The sequence below is a fragment of the Ranitomeya imitator genome, chromosome 4 (assembly GCF_032444005.1).
Source record: "Ranitomeya imitator isolate aRanImi1 chromosome 4, aRanImi1.pri, whole genome shotgun sequence".
In the NCBI taxonomy this organism is placed as follows: domain Eukaryota; kingdom Metazoa; phylum Chordata; class Amphibia; order Anura; family Dendrobatidae; genus Ranitomeya; species Ranitomeya imitator.
In genome coordinates this window covers 193,818,820-193,834,584 of record NC_091285.1, presented here as the reverse complement: position 1 = coordinate 193,834,584, position 15,765 = coordinate 193,818,820, and positions in this window count along the sequence as shown.

Genomic DNA, 15,765 nt, shown 5'->3' with positions numbered 1-15,765 from the left:
CTTGGCAGGACACAGCAGGAACACGGAACTTGGCAGGACACAGCAGGAACACGGAACTTGGCAGGACACAGCAGGAACACGGAACTTGGCAGGACACAGCAGGAACACGGAACTAGGCAGGACACAGCAGGAACACGGAACTTGGCAGGACACAGCAGGAACACGGAACTAGGCAGGACACAGCACTGAAACAAAGCGAACACTGAGCAGGGAAAAGATATCAGAATAGGGGAGCCTAGGACATAGGGACACTGACGGCAGACAGTGCACCTACAAAGCAAAGGCGTCTTACCTAGGAAGACGCCGGGAAGAAATACCCGATGGGCGCCGCCATGTTGGGGCGGAGCCACCGGGTCGCGACCTCCCAGAAGGCTCTGCGATGGAGGAGACGCGACCGCGCATGCGCAGTGAGACCGGACGCCGTGAGCCGGCGAAGGAGGAAGCAGAGCGGCGCGGGACAGGATCGCTGGTGCGCCGAGGGATGAGAGAAGCCGGGCAAGTATGTGCGGCGGTCGTAACATACACTGTATACTATATAGAGGTCCTGTGTATAATGTCACCAGTGATCTCTGTATTACCTCTACACAGACACTGCATACTAAGTACAGATCTCCTGTGAATACTGGCACTTATGGTGATAGTATTGTGTTGTTGTTTTTTACTGATCAGTATTGTAGTATTCAGTCACTATGTGGTGGTAATATTTGGTCTGGAAATGGTGTTGTGGTATTTGTCCCTTGTATGTGATATTTGGTCTCCAAGTGGTGGTAATATGTGGTCTTGACATGGTGCGGTGGTATTTGTTCCTTGTATGTGATATTATTCGATCACTGTGGTTGTAATTTGTGGTCTGGTCATGTTGAGGTGGTATTTGTTCCTTGTATGTGATATTATTGGTCAAAATCTACCTAAATTTTATTGCAGATTCTACCAAATATTTAATAGGTTACAGTAGAGTAGGGCCCGGCCATTTTTCTGGAAGAATCTGGTTCGGGTATCACATGACCCCCGTCACATGACCCCTATCACATGACCCCCGTCACATGACCGGGGGGGGGGGGGGCCACAGTGTCTGAACAGCCCGGGGCCCTGGCTACCCTTAATCCACCCCTGTGTACAGCGAATATAAAAATCGTAGAGCAGGACTGCCCCAAGAGAATGCTGTGACGTGGCGGGGTGGCTCAAAGAATTGATCAATTGTTTGCTAAATGTCTCATTTTGATATACAGTCAGAAATTAATATGTGCATGTGCACTTTATGTATTGCGTTCTGACCATAGGCAGCGCTGGCTTCTCCCCTTTTATATTTTGACATTGGTTCGTGGCTGACCACCACTGTTGCCGTGCGCGCTTGGTCATTTACGCCGTTCTTTCTGTTTTCATTGTGATTGATCTAGGCTGCTGTACACACTTAAGGTACCGTCACACATAGCGACGCTGCAGCGATACCGACAACGATCCGGATCGCTGCAGCGTCGCTGTTTGGTCGCTGGAGAGCTGTCACACAGACAGCTCTCCAGCGACCAACAATCCCGAGGTCCCCGGTAACCAGGGTAAACATCGGGTAACTAAGCGCAGGGCCGCGCTTAGTAACCCGATGTTTACCCTGGTTACCATCCTAAAAAGTAAAAAAACAAACGCTACATACTTACCTACAGCCGTCTGTCCTCGGCGCTCTGCTTCTCTGGTCTGGCTGTGAGCGCCGGGCAGCCAGAAAGCAGAGCGGTGACGTCACCGCTCTGCTTTCCGGCTGACCGACGCTCACAGCCAGAGCAGGAGGAGTGCAGAGCACAGCGCTGGAGGACAGACAGCGGTAGGTAAGTATGTAGCGTTTGTTTTTTTACTTTTAGGATGGTAACCAGGGTAAACATCGGGTTACTAAGCGCGGCCCTGCGCTTAGTTACCCGATGTTTACCCTGGTTACCAGCAAAGACATCGCTGAATCGGTGTCACACACGCCGATTCAGCGATGTCTACGGGGAGTCCAGCGACGAAATAAAGTTCTGGACTTTCTTCCCCGACCAGCGATCTCCCAGCAGGGGCCTGATCGCTGCTGCCTGTCACACTGGACGATATCGCTAGCGAGGACGCTGCAACGTCACGGATCGCTAGCGATATCGTCTAGTGTGACAGTACCTTTACAGCAGCCCTGCCCTGCCCCGGGCTCTGTTTTAATTAGTGTGCCTGGGCCTGTCTCTCTTTATCCATGGTTCTGGTCAGGCATTGTGGAGGTCAGATCTGAAATGTCCATGCTTAGACCTGGTCGACCGTCTATCATTTTGATATACAGTCAGAAATTAATAGGTGCATGTGCATTTTTAGTATTGCGTTCTGACCACTAGCAGCGCTGGCTTCTTCCCTTTTGTTTTTGTATTGGTTTGTGGCTGACCACCACTGTTGCCGTGCGCACTTGGTCATTTACGCCATTCTTTCTGTTTTCATTGTGATTGATCTAGGCTGCTGTACATACATACATGCAGCAGCCCTGCCCTGCCCCGGGCTCTGTTTTAATTAGTGTGCCTGGGCCTGTCTCTCTTTATCCATGGTTCTGGTCAGGCATTGTGGAGGTCAGATCTGAAATGTCCATGCTTGGACCTGGTCGACCGTTATTGTCGCATAACCTTTCTGGCGCCGTGGGAGTGATTCAGAAAACCTACAGGTACGGTTTGCATTTTATATGGTCCCACTTTTAACACATTTAGGACTCCGTAATGGCACAGTGAATAAAACAAAAAAACGTAGAGTGGGACTAATGTGGTCTTTCTCCTAACATATTAAGGAGGCCGTAATGGCACAGCGAATATAAAAATCGTAGAGCAGGACTGCCCCAAGAGAATGCCGTGGCGGGGTGGCTCAAAGAATTGATCAATTGTTTGCTAAATGTCTCATTTTGATATACAGTCAGAAATTAATATGTGCATGTGCATTTTTAGTATTGCGTTCTGACCACTAGCAGCGCTGGCTTCTCCCCTTTTGTTTTTCCTACGCTACTGTAACCTATTAAATATTTCTTAAAATATGCAAGACAATTTAGGTATATTTTTATTTATTTTTCAATTTTTAAAATGACAAATATTCCATACAAGGAACAAATACAACACCATGACCAGACCACATATTACCACCAGTGACTGAATAATATCACATACAAAGAACAAATACCACCGCACCATGACCAGACCACATATTACCACCACAAACTGACCAAATAGCACATACAAGGGATAAATATCGCAACACCATGACCAGACCACATATTACCACCACATAGTGACTGAATACTACAATACTGATCAGTAATAAAAATAAAACACAATACTATCACTATAAGTGCCATTATGCACAGGAGATCTGTACTTAGTATGCAGTGTCTGTGTAGAGGAAATAGTGATCACTGGTGACACACACAGGAGCTCTGTATACAGTATACAGTTATAGAACCAAAAACACATGGGCTACTTGCACACTGAACAAGTCTGTAGGAACCTGTTCACATCACCAAAAAACTTGAAGACACAAAAAAGCACAGTGAGGTCAAAAATACTCTGTTGTAAAAAAAATCACAGTAATAAGCAAGTGCTTGTCAAAAGATGAAAAAAAAACCAGGCCGGTAGGGGCCCAGTGAGCAGATGTGATGGGGCCCGATGCAGGCCCCCTCTGCCCACCGGGCCAATACGCCAGTCAGGGCAGTAATGCCCTGATGGCGGCGGTCAATCTGAGCGGTAGCCCAGGGCCCCCCACACCACTGGGCCCTGGGATACTGCCCAGATTGACCTCATTATAATCCGCCCCTGCTCATAGACTTACATTGAGTAGTGACTTCCGGCTCACCCAGCAGACACTGGAGCGATCCGGCAGGTCACAGATTGCAGCAGATGACCGGCGCTGCACCGAGAACAGAGGATGGCAGCTGGTAAGTATGTTACCAAGGGCAGGGAACGTGCAGTACTAACACCACTCCAGTGGTAAAATAAAAAAAATGCTGGGGTGGTGGTGCTAAATGCCGGTATATATGGGAAAAATAATTTTTGTAATTGGGTTTTGTAAAAAATGTTGCACCTGTGTAAAGTCACTATATCTGGTTTCAGAATTAGTTTACAGAGAAGCTGTCTATCAGCCTCTAGGACAGAAACGTTTGTAACGTCTCTATTAGTGATGAGCGAATATACTCGTTACTTGAGATTTCTCGAGCACCATCGGGGGTCCTCCGAGTATTTTTTTTAGTGCTCGGAGATTTAGTTTTCATCGCCGCAGCTGAATCATTTACAGCTACTAGCCAGCATAAGTTCATGTGGGGGTTGCCTGGTTGCTAGGGAATCCCCACATGTAATCAAGCTGGCTAACAGACGTACCGTATTTACTCGAGTATAAGCCGAGATTTTCAGCTCATTTTTTTGGGCTGAAAGTCCCCCTCTCGGCTTATTCTCGAGTCATACTCAGGGGTCGGCAGGGGAGGGGGAGCGGGGGCTGTCTAATTATACTCACCTGCTCCTGGCGCAGTACCTGGCTGCCCGGCGCCCCAGCTTCTTCCTGTACTGAGCGGTCACATGGTACTGCTCATTACAGTAATGAATATGCGGCTCCACCTCCCATAGGGGTGGAGCCGCATATTCATTACTGTAATGAGCGGTAATGGTGACTGCTCAGTACAGGGAGAAGCAGCAGCGCCGGGGAAGCAGGGACTGCACAGCGCCAGGAGCAGGTGAGTATAACAGGGAGAGGAGCGCAGCGCTGCGCGATATTCACCTGCTCCTCGTTCCGGCGCCGCTTCTTCAGCGTCTTCAGCAGTGACGCTCAGGTCAGAGGGCGCGATTACGTAGTTAGTGCGCGCCCTCTGCCTGAACGTCAGTGCAGAAGACCGTGAAGATGGAGCGGAGCCGGAACGAAGTCAGGCGAATATTGAAAGTGCCGGGGGCCTGAGCGACGGAGGTGTGAGTATGTGATTTTTTTATTTTTTTATCGCAGCAACAGCAAATGGGGCAAATGTCTATATGGAGCATCTTATGGGGCCATAAAGTTTGTGCAGCATTATATGGGGCAAGTGTCTGTATGGGGCCATAATCAATGTTTGTGCAGCACTATATGGGGCAAATATCTTTATGGAGCATCTTATGGGGCCATTATTAAAGGGAACCTGTCACCTGAATTTGGCGAGCTCTGTTAACGGTCCGATGGGCGGTGTTTTCTGTTCTTTCATGCACCCTTTCCTTTCGCGCTGGCCACAATTCACAGAACACAGCGAAATACTGCGTCGCTGCATGCACACTAATGCTTTTCAGCTTTGCCCGCAGATGGGCAAAGCATACTGCGCGTGCGCAAGGCGAGATTGCATTGCGCAGTCGTGTACTGCGGAGGAAACCTAATCAAATTCAAGACAATATTGCGGCCAGCGGGAAAGTAAGCCTGCTGGATAATAGTAGGTAGGGATGTTTGGGACTGCCCAGTGCACAAGGGAGCACATCTTTTTACTAATAGCTATCCTAAACACATGGGTAGATATGCTTTCAGAGCAAGGTTTAGGCTATGTGCACACATCAGGATTTATTGCAGAAATTTCCTGACAAAAACCGGACATTTCTGCCAGAAATCCACATGCATTTTTTGCATGTTTTTTTTTTCCCAATGCATTAAATAGCGGGAAAAATGCAAAAAATCCGCAAAATTAATGAACATACTAATCAACCAAGTGATCCAGCAATAATAATGTGCTATCAACAACATCTAATTCCGTCCGTTTCACCATACATGCCCGTGGAAGGTGAACAGAAAAAGCACAACATCCTCACTTCATAATAAAATCCTTTTTTATTAGAAAATTAAAGATATAAACTTGACAACCATACAAACTAATTCACCAATACCTTAGATGTGAGGGACTATGCGGCTACTGATCTCATTAAACACATTGGATATCCGCAATTAATTAACAAATGGTAACTGGTTCCCTTTTATAATAAATAGTATCTCTGAGACCCATGGATAATAATATCAAACCAAAGCCATGATACAGATTTGTATAACCTATAGAAAGCACATAGTCCTCTTATTATAGACTCAAAATGTAGAAGTGCATATATCTAATGGGTATCCATACATCTAACTCCTATTTGCGGGAAGCAGAGAAACTCAATGAAATTATTACAATAAATAAATTGGGATCAATGCTAACAATGTGTGAGATAAGTGCCAAGTTAATGAGCATGCTGCTTTTTTACCGCGATGCGTTTTTTTCGCGGAAAAAAAACGCATCATGTGCACAAAAAAATGCAGAATGCATTTTAAATGATAGGATGCATATGTATGCGTTTTTTATGCTTTTTTATTGCGAAAAAAACGTGAAAAATCCTGAACGTGTGCACATATCCTGACTGTAGAGGTAAAAGACTGTGTTCACAAGTACTCCATTGGTGCTTCTACCTCCAAAGCAGGTGAAATTATGCATTATGAGGAACTATTGGACTGCAAAGGGCCCATATATTGTTCTTACACTGGGCCTCTTTTTTGTCTGTCAGCCAATGCCTCCAAGCAAGATTATCCTGGCCCTAACCCATCTCTTCAACCTATTGCTAACATCATCCTGCTATCGGCTTATATTGCTGCTCTTGTTCACCTCCAAACTCCTCCAACAGCATGTCCATGGTGAACTTTCCTCCCATCTCTCATGTAACTCATTCTTTGACCTACAATCCGGCTTCTGTCCCCACCACTCCACTGAATCTGCCCTGACCAAACTTACTAACGACTTACTGCCAAAGCTAACAGACAACTCTCTACACTCCTACTTCTAGACCTGCCCTCTGCCTTCAACACAGTTGATCACTCCCTTCTATTACAAATCCTCTCTTGGTATCAAACACCTTGCCCTCTCCTGGATCTCCTAATACCTCTCTATCCACACATTTAGCATCTCCCACGCTACTTCCTCATGCAGCCTTCTTTCGGTCGGGGTCCCGCAATGCTCTGTCCTGGGACCCCTACTCTTTTCAATTTATACTTTTGGCCTGGGACAACTCATAAAGTCCCATGGCTTTCAGTATCACCTATACGCTGATGATACTCAGATCTACCTGTAATGTAACTGCAAGGCAGTTGCATGCAACCTCCACCAGGGGGCGCAGGTAAGGGGAAAAAGGTAGCACTCGCCGTGTAGCTCCACAGATCAAAGCGAGGCGCTAGGAGGCGGCAGAGTAGTCAGACAGGCCGGTCAGCAACAAACAGGAAGACGAAGTACCAGAAGTCACAGCAATGCACGTGGTCAGAGACAAGCCAGAAATCAGAACCAGACGGGAGCGGGGATCCAAAACGTGAGACAGAAGACGTAGTCGGGGTACGAGCCAAAGAGTCAAAGCCAGATGGGAAACGTAGTAACAGACGGAAAGCAGGAGGCAGGGTTCAGAATTCAAGCATCGCATCGCGAGGAGCGGGAAGGCTGCCGGGGACGCTGTAAGGTGAGAATATCATTTTTTATTTTAATTCTCTTTTTTTTTTTTACAATTATATGGTTTCCAGGGCCTGGAGGGCAGTCTCCTCTCCTCCACCCTGGGTACCATCCGCACATGATCCGCTTACTTCCTGCATGGTGGGCACCGCCACATGCGGAAAGTAAGCGGATCAATGCATTCCTATGTGTGTGGAATCCCCGCGATTCCGCACAAAAAATGAACATGCTGAGTTTTTTTCCAGAATGCGATTCCGCCGTGGAAAAAAACGCAGCATGTGCACAACAAATGCGGATTGCATTCTAATAAATAGGATGCTTAACCCCTTTCTGACATTAGACGTACTATCCCATCGAGGTTATCATAACAATCGGCTGCGCTCACGGGGGAGCTCAGCCCATTGCGGCCGGGTGTCAGCTGACTATTGCAGCTGACATCCGGCACTATGTGCCAGGAGCGGTCACGGACCGCCCCCGGCACATTAACCCCTGGCACACTGCGATCAAACATGATCGCAGTTTTCCAGCGGTATAGGGAAGCATCGCGCAGGGAGGGGGCTCACTGCGTGCTTCCTTGAGACTCTCGAAGCAATGCGATGTGATCGCATTGCTCTGAGGATCTCGTACCTTCTTCTCCCTGCAGGCCCCGGATTCAAAATGGCCGCGGGGCTCATTCCGCGTCCTGCAGGGAGGCGCCGGGAAGCCTCCCTGCTGTGCACGTCAGATCGCTGATCTGACACAGTGGACAGCAAAGTGTCAGATCAGCGATCTGTCACTTTACTGTGACGTCCCTATATATATAGTGTTCCAATAAATACATTCCTTTATCTAAATAGAACCAAGCTAGGCTCAAGTAATCAAAAAAGAACCAAATATAACTGAATTGAAACAAGCCGGTTCCTAAATATAATTAAAATATAACTTTTAATTCTGGACCATTAAAAAAAGGTGCAAACATATAGTGCTGACAAAAGTGCAAAGTGCATACGTACCAACATGGAGACACATATAAAAACATATGAGCATATAACCGCGCAGTAAAACACTATTTGGTATGTAAAACATACGTTAGTGTTTTTAAACAGAAACAGGCTAGAGACTATGAATCCGTAAACCTCTAGATCTCACGACTCTATACCACAACTGTGATCAACAGGCAGGATAACGCCCCAGCAGGCTATGTTTATAATCACTTATCAGCCTGTTCTGTCCTCACTAGCTGAAACAGGCTCATACGTAGCTATACAGTCAGCTAAACCGCTATACCGGGGTCCAATAAGAAGACTGTGGTTGAGTCTGTGCTTTATTAAACGTAGTGGTATGTTGATGCGGTGAAACTGTGAACAATGATATACATAGAATCAGTGCATGGCATAGAACAGATACATAATACACATGATATACATTATGCATAACATTTAGAAAGCTAGTGACTAAACTGGGAGTACAACTGGTTAAACTAAGCTAATATAGAGCAGGAATATCTATAGGAAGCATAAAGACATACCGGCAATGCAATCGCAAGGGGGATGAAGTGAAGCGTCTTTCCTTGAAGGCAAACTGAAGAAAGTGAAAGGAAAAATGGAGGGAAATGGAGGCTGAGCTACCATAATGCATTGCAAAGGAGGAGGAGAATCAGACATGGATAATACAAAAACAAGATTGAACTGCCAACATAACTCTGACCGCTAGAGGGAGCCAAAGCATCACAGATGAATAAAGGCATGAATATATCAATACTGTATACTGAGGAAACTGCAATTATGCAAGCAAATAATCAGGGCAACAATATTAGATGGCGGAGACAGAACACTCCCCGTCTGGCATCAACGGATGTCACTACTCCTTTCTTCCGAAGGCAACAATAGGACCAGTTCAGATACCGGTCTGGAAAATGTCTTAGGTTCATTCTCTTTGGTCATCCTTAGCTCAACTTTGCGGACGTTGCCGTCCTTGCTCGGGAACGTTGCGGTAACTAGACCAAGTGGCCACTGGTTCCGGTGAATCTGACAGTCTTTCACAAGAACAAGGTCACCTATGTTCAGATTAGGTTTAGTAGATTGCCACTTCGTACGTGGCTTCAGGGTAGACAAATATAGTTTGCGCCACCTGTCCCAGAAAGTATTTGCAAGACTTTGTACCTGTCTCCATTGGCGCTTGTAGAGGTCCTTAGCGTCGAATCCTCCTGGAGGGGCACTGGACAGTCCTGTTTTCTGGGTAAGTAGAGTAGCTGGAGTCAATAATAAGAGCTCCTCAGGGTCGTTAGGAACTGGAACCAGGGGTCTTGCATTGATTATAGCTGCAGCTTCAGCCATGAAGGTGATTAGGCTTTCGTGGGTAAGCCTTGCTGCTCCTTTACATTTTTCCATGTCACGAGTTCTGGTGGTCCTGAATTAGCGAGCTATATGAGTCAGGCAGGTAATGGCTCGAGTAAGTGACTTACAATTTGAGAATCTGTCGAACCTGCAAGATCCAAGCTGGATAACAGAGGTCATTGTATGTAGTGTAGACACCTGAGGGCGGATTTCAGCATCTGAGTCCTCTCCTACAAGTTCGAAGGTGTCTGGAAAACATTCCTCAATGTACAATAGTTTTGGTCCAGAGAGCCACGTTGTGCTTCCTAGTCGACTTGCGTCAACTGCTCTAGTTGCATGATCTGCGGGATTCTGGTCTGTGGGTATGTAATGCCACTGCTGTGGGTGAACTGATCTCCTGATTCGTAGCACTCTGTTATTGACATAAACGTAGAATCGCCTGGTTTCGTTGTGGATATATCCCAGGACTACTTTGCTGTCTGAGTAGAACTTGGCTTGTGTCAGGTCGATATCCATTTTGGATGCGATGAACTCCGCTAACTCAACGGCTAAGACTGCGGCACAAAGCTCTAACCCGGTGACTTGAATCCCACTAGTTGGATGCATTGCCGTTTCACTGTTCTGTCCTCACTAGCTGAGGCAGGCTCATACGTAGCTATACAGTCAGCTAAACCGCTATACCGGGGTCCAATAAGGAGACTGTGGTTGAGTCTGTGCTTTATTAAACGTAGTGGTATATTGATGCGGTGAAACTGTGAACAATGATATACATAGAATCAGTGCATGGCATAGAACAGATACATAATACACATGATATACATTATGCATAACATTTAGAAAGCTAGTGACTAAACTGGGAGTACAACTGGTTAAACTAAGCTAATATAGAGCAGGAATATCTATAGGAAGCATAAAGACATACCGGCAATGCAATCGCAAGGGGGATGAAGTGAAGCATCTTTCCTTGAAGGCAAACTGAAGAAAGTGAAAGGAAAAATGGAGGGAAATGGAGGCTGAGCTACCATAATGCATTGCAAAGGAGGAGGAGAATCAGACATGGATAATACAAAAACAAGATTGAACTGCCAACATAACTCTGACCGCTAGAGGGAGCCAAAGCATCACAGATGAATAAAGGCATGAATATATCAATACTGTATACTGAGGAAACTGCAATTATGCAAGCAAATAATCAGGGCAACAATATTAGATGGCGGAGACAGAACACAGCCTCTAGGTGACTGCTATTGCAGTAACAACGTACCCCTTCCCAGCGGTATATATCTCTATTGCTCAAAGAAATGCAGTGACCATGATTGTCATTCAAATACCCTCTATAAGTAGCATTTTAGGGCAAAGACATATAACTAGTCACATGCATAATATAACCCATGATACTCATCAGTCTTCTGCTAGTCATCCTCTGGAGACCTGGTGCAGTGCTGCGTATCAGTAGCCCATCGTGTCGGTCATTCCACTTTCAACCGCCTTATTCTCTCTGGGCCCATTATCTTGTACAGTGTTTCCCAACGCATTTCATATGGATCATAATCATCAGGGGATTGTGTCACCTATACAGATATTGCGTGAGCATAACGCTATGGCGGTCCATTTCCCGCCCCTTTTTATATGTAGCTACCCGGCGTCTCTTCCTTTCAGATTTCCGGACGCTAGGTGCCTCACTTCCGGTGTAGCCGGATATACTGCACTCTGGAACACAAAGAAACGCCAAATCCGTTCCGGATATCACACCGTCGGCACATAGTGCCGTAACGTCATATCCGGTGCGTATCCGAGTATTCTGCACTCTGGAGTGAAGGGGAACGCTAACTCCGTTCCGGATATCCCGACGTCGGCACTTCGTGCCGTCACGTCATATCCGGTGGGCGGGCATTCTCTCCCTGCCGCCCACTCAACGGTGCGTATCAGCGCTTAGCGCTAAAAATAGTGCAGGAAGAAGGGGACTTCCGTCTCTTTAACCTCTCCTGCGTCACTATGCCAAAGAATTGGAGGGGGGCACAGAAACACACGCCGCACCCCCCCCCCCCCGAGCCTTCTGTAAAGGGGTGTACGTGCAAACTTTCACTAACTAATTAAGCTAGAGATACCCCCATGTTATGAGGCATATAGGACCTCGGAGAACAGTATAATACACCCACGAAAAAATAAATGAAAAAATGGAAGAATAAAAAACATGTATAATAAATAAATTACACACCAGTGTTCTAGTGGCAATTACAAACGCGGAAACTCTAGAGAACAACCCCCATGTATTCGGGACCATCGCAGACAACTCGAAAAAAACAAGAAATAGGGAACAAGAACCCACGTAGGCGACACCGCGAACCTCCATAACCAGAAAGACAGAAAAGGGTGCAGCTATAGATATCCCTATGCGAACCCTTTCTATTCTGATCCCTACCTATCGCGGAGGTTGGCACCCTAGACCTGCGCAGTGGCGCCCCCACTCGACGGCGGCTGCCCCTATTCTAGGATACCCTGTTGCTCCCTGTTGCTACAGGAAAGAAGAGAAGCCTACGTGGTCATTAAGACCATGTGGTGTAGTGGTTTGCAGGCGGAAAATCCACCTACTTTCTCTCTGCAGTATACTCCTGTCCCAGTCCCCACCCCTCTGGGACTGATAGACTCTGTCTATACCCATGAATTTAATCATTTTCAAATCGCCTTGATGGATCCGATTGATGTGATTGGCGACCGGGGTGTCTCTTTTATTGATGGTGTCACAGTGGTGTTCTCCAACTCTCCTTCTAAATTCTCTACTTGTTTTACCGACATATTCCAATCCGCAATTACAGGTGATTTTATAAATCACTCCCTTCGTTTTGCAGTTTATGAAATGGTTAATGTGAAAGACTTTCCCTGTTATATTGCTAGTGAAGGATCCACCCTGTTGTATAGAATGACAGTATTTACAGTCACCGCATCTAAAGCATCCCTTAATCTTCCCGCCTAGCCAGGTAGTTTGTGACTGCGGGGGGGCAAAGTGGCTGTGGACCAATCTATCTTTTAACGAGCGACCTTTTCTGAAAGTAATTTGTGGGACCGGGGTTAACGTATCTCTAAGATCAGTGTCCATCTGTAGGATGGACCAGTGCTTCTTAATGATCTCACGCATAACTCCCGCCCCATTTGTGTATTTGGTGATTAGTCTTAAATTATTCTCATTTTCTTTTTTAGGAGTGGGGGTAAGAAGGTCCCTTCTTGGTTTTGTGAAGGATGACTTAAATGCTTCACTCAAGATCTTATTAGGGTACCCTCTTTCCACAAAACGCTCCTTAAGGTCCTTTGCCTGTTTTAGGTACCTGGTGTTATCAGAGCAGTTCCTCCGTATACGGAGGTATTGGCCTTTAGGGATTCCTCTCTTGAGTGGTATCGGGTGGTTAGATTCCCATCTCAGGAGGGAGTTTGTTGCCGTGGGTTTCCTGAAAGTGCTCGTTACCAGTTGACCATCTTCCCCCCTCTCTATCAGGATATCCAGGAACGGTAATTTGGACCAGTTGGACTCTAAAGTAAAATGTAAACCCAGCTCATTCTGGTTCAGGTCTGCCACAAAATTTGTGAAACTGGTTTCGTCTCCCTTCCAGATAACGAACACGTCATCAATGTACCTTAGCCAAAGTATGACGTTACTTTCAGATGCTGTGTGTTCACTGAAGACGATATTCTCCTCCCACCAGCCCAGGAGTAGATTAGCATAGGAGGGGGCACAAGGGCTCCCCATTGCAGTACCCCTGAGCTGGTGGAAGTACCTACCGTCATACAGAAAATAATTTTTAGTGAGGCAAAATTCCAAAGCCTGCTTGACAAAAATATTGTGTTTCAGATATTGTCGTCCTCTCATGCTCAGATAGTAGTCCACTGCCACCATGCCCCTATCATGTGGGATTGAGGAATATAGTGCCTCGACATCTATAGAGCATAACAACATGTCTGCATCCAGTACGATGTTATCTAGCTTCAGGAGGAGGTCCGCTGTGTCGCACACGTACGAACTCAAAGAGGTCACAAAGGGCCTCAAAATTTTATCAACGTATAGACCCAAATTCTGAGTCAGACTCCCAATACCTGACACAATCGGTCTACCCTTCAACGGGTTAGTGCCCTTGTGTACCTTGGGTAGACAGTAAAAGGTAGCCGTTATCGGATGTGTGGGTACCAGGAAGTCTTTCTCATTGGAGTCGATCAGTTTATTGTCAAAGGCTTCTATTATCAGTTTTTTAAGCTGGTTGAGATACAAAGTGGTAGGATTAGATTCAAGCCTTTCATAACCCATTTCCTCTTTCAGGAGGGAGTAACATAGTGCCCTATATTGCATCACATCCATCACCACCACATTTCCCCCTTTATCCGAGGGTTTTATCACTCGTTCCTGATCTTTTTCAAGTTCACACAAACTATCCATTTCAATCTTAGTCATGTTATGTGGTGACCTTTTGTGTCTAATAGATTCTAAAGGTACCGTCACACTTAGCGACGCTGCAGCGATACCGACAACGATCCGGATCGCTGCAGCGTCGCTGTTTGGTCGCTGGAGAGCTGTCACACAGACCGCTCTCCAGTGACCAACGATGCTGGTAACCAGGGTAAACATCGGGTAACTAAGCGCAGGGCCGCGCTTGGTAACCCGATGTTTACCCTGGTTACCATCCTAAAAGTAAAAAAAAACAAACAGTACATACTTACCTACAGCTGTCTGTTCTCCAGCGCTGTGCACTCCTCCTGTACTGGCTGTGTGAGCACAGCGGCCGGAAAGCAGAGCGGTGACGTCACCGCTCTGCTTTCCGGCTGACCGACGCTCACAACCAGTACAGTAGGAGTGCAGAGCAGAGCGCTGGAGGACAGACAGCGGTAGGTAAGTATGTACTGTTTGTTTTTTTTACTTTTAGGATGGTAACCAGGGTAAACATCGGGTTACTAAGCGCGGCCCTGCGCTTAGTTACCCGATGTTTACCCTGGTTACCAGTGAAGACATCGCTGAATCGGTGTCACACACGCCGATTCAGCGATGTCTGCGGGGAGTCCAGCGACCAAATAAAGTTCTGGACTTTCTTCCCCGACCAGCGACAGCACAGCAGGGGCCTGATCGCTGCTGCCTGTCACACTGGACGATATCGCTAGCGAGGACGCTGCAACGTCACGGATCGCTAGCGATATCGTCTAGTGTGACGGTACCTTAAGTCTTTCAACTCCTGGGTGACTACATTCAGAAAAACGTCTATGGGGCCTATATCCCTTGAAAATGGGGGCATGCGTTTACTTTTATTCTTCAAAGTTGTGAATGGTCCCTCCCCCATATCATTCGGGTCTATGTCCCCTAGATGGAAAAGGAATCTGACGTCCCTAAGGAGATCCTCATCTATGCCCAATTCCGAACATCGTTTCTTGTCTTCGTTAATAAAGAATTTTTTCCACTTCAATTGTCTAACAAATAAATTCAGATCTTTTATGGCTTCGAAGCTGTCATAATCTGTAGTAGGGACAAAAGACAGGCCTTTGCTAAGGACCGCCATCTGTACCTCACTCAGAGGTTTAGAGGATAAATTAATGATGCTCTGGCCTACGATGGATTTCTGGGGTTGAACCTGTTTCTCAGGGGATAACTGAGGTCTAAAAAACGATCTCCCTGAGGTGACCCCCTGTTCGATTGTTTTTATATGTGTCTCCATGTTGGTACGTATGCACTTTGCACTTTTGTCAGCACTATATGTTTGCACCTTTTTTTAATGGTCCAGAATTAAAAGTTATACTTTATCTAAATAAAAAAAAACTATAAAAGTACACATATTTAGTATCGTAACGTAACGACCCCACCTAAAAAAATGTACCACTAGTTAACCCCTTCAGTGAACACCGTAAAAAAAAGAGACAAAAAAACAACGCTTTATTATCATACCGCCGAACAAAAAGTGCAATAGCACGCGATCAAAAAGGCAAATATAAATAACTATGGTACTGCTGAAAACGTCATCTTGTCCCGCAAAAAACGAGCCG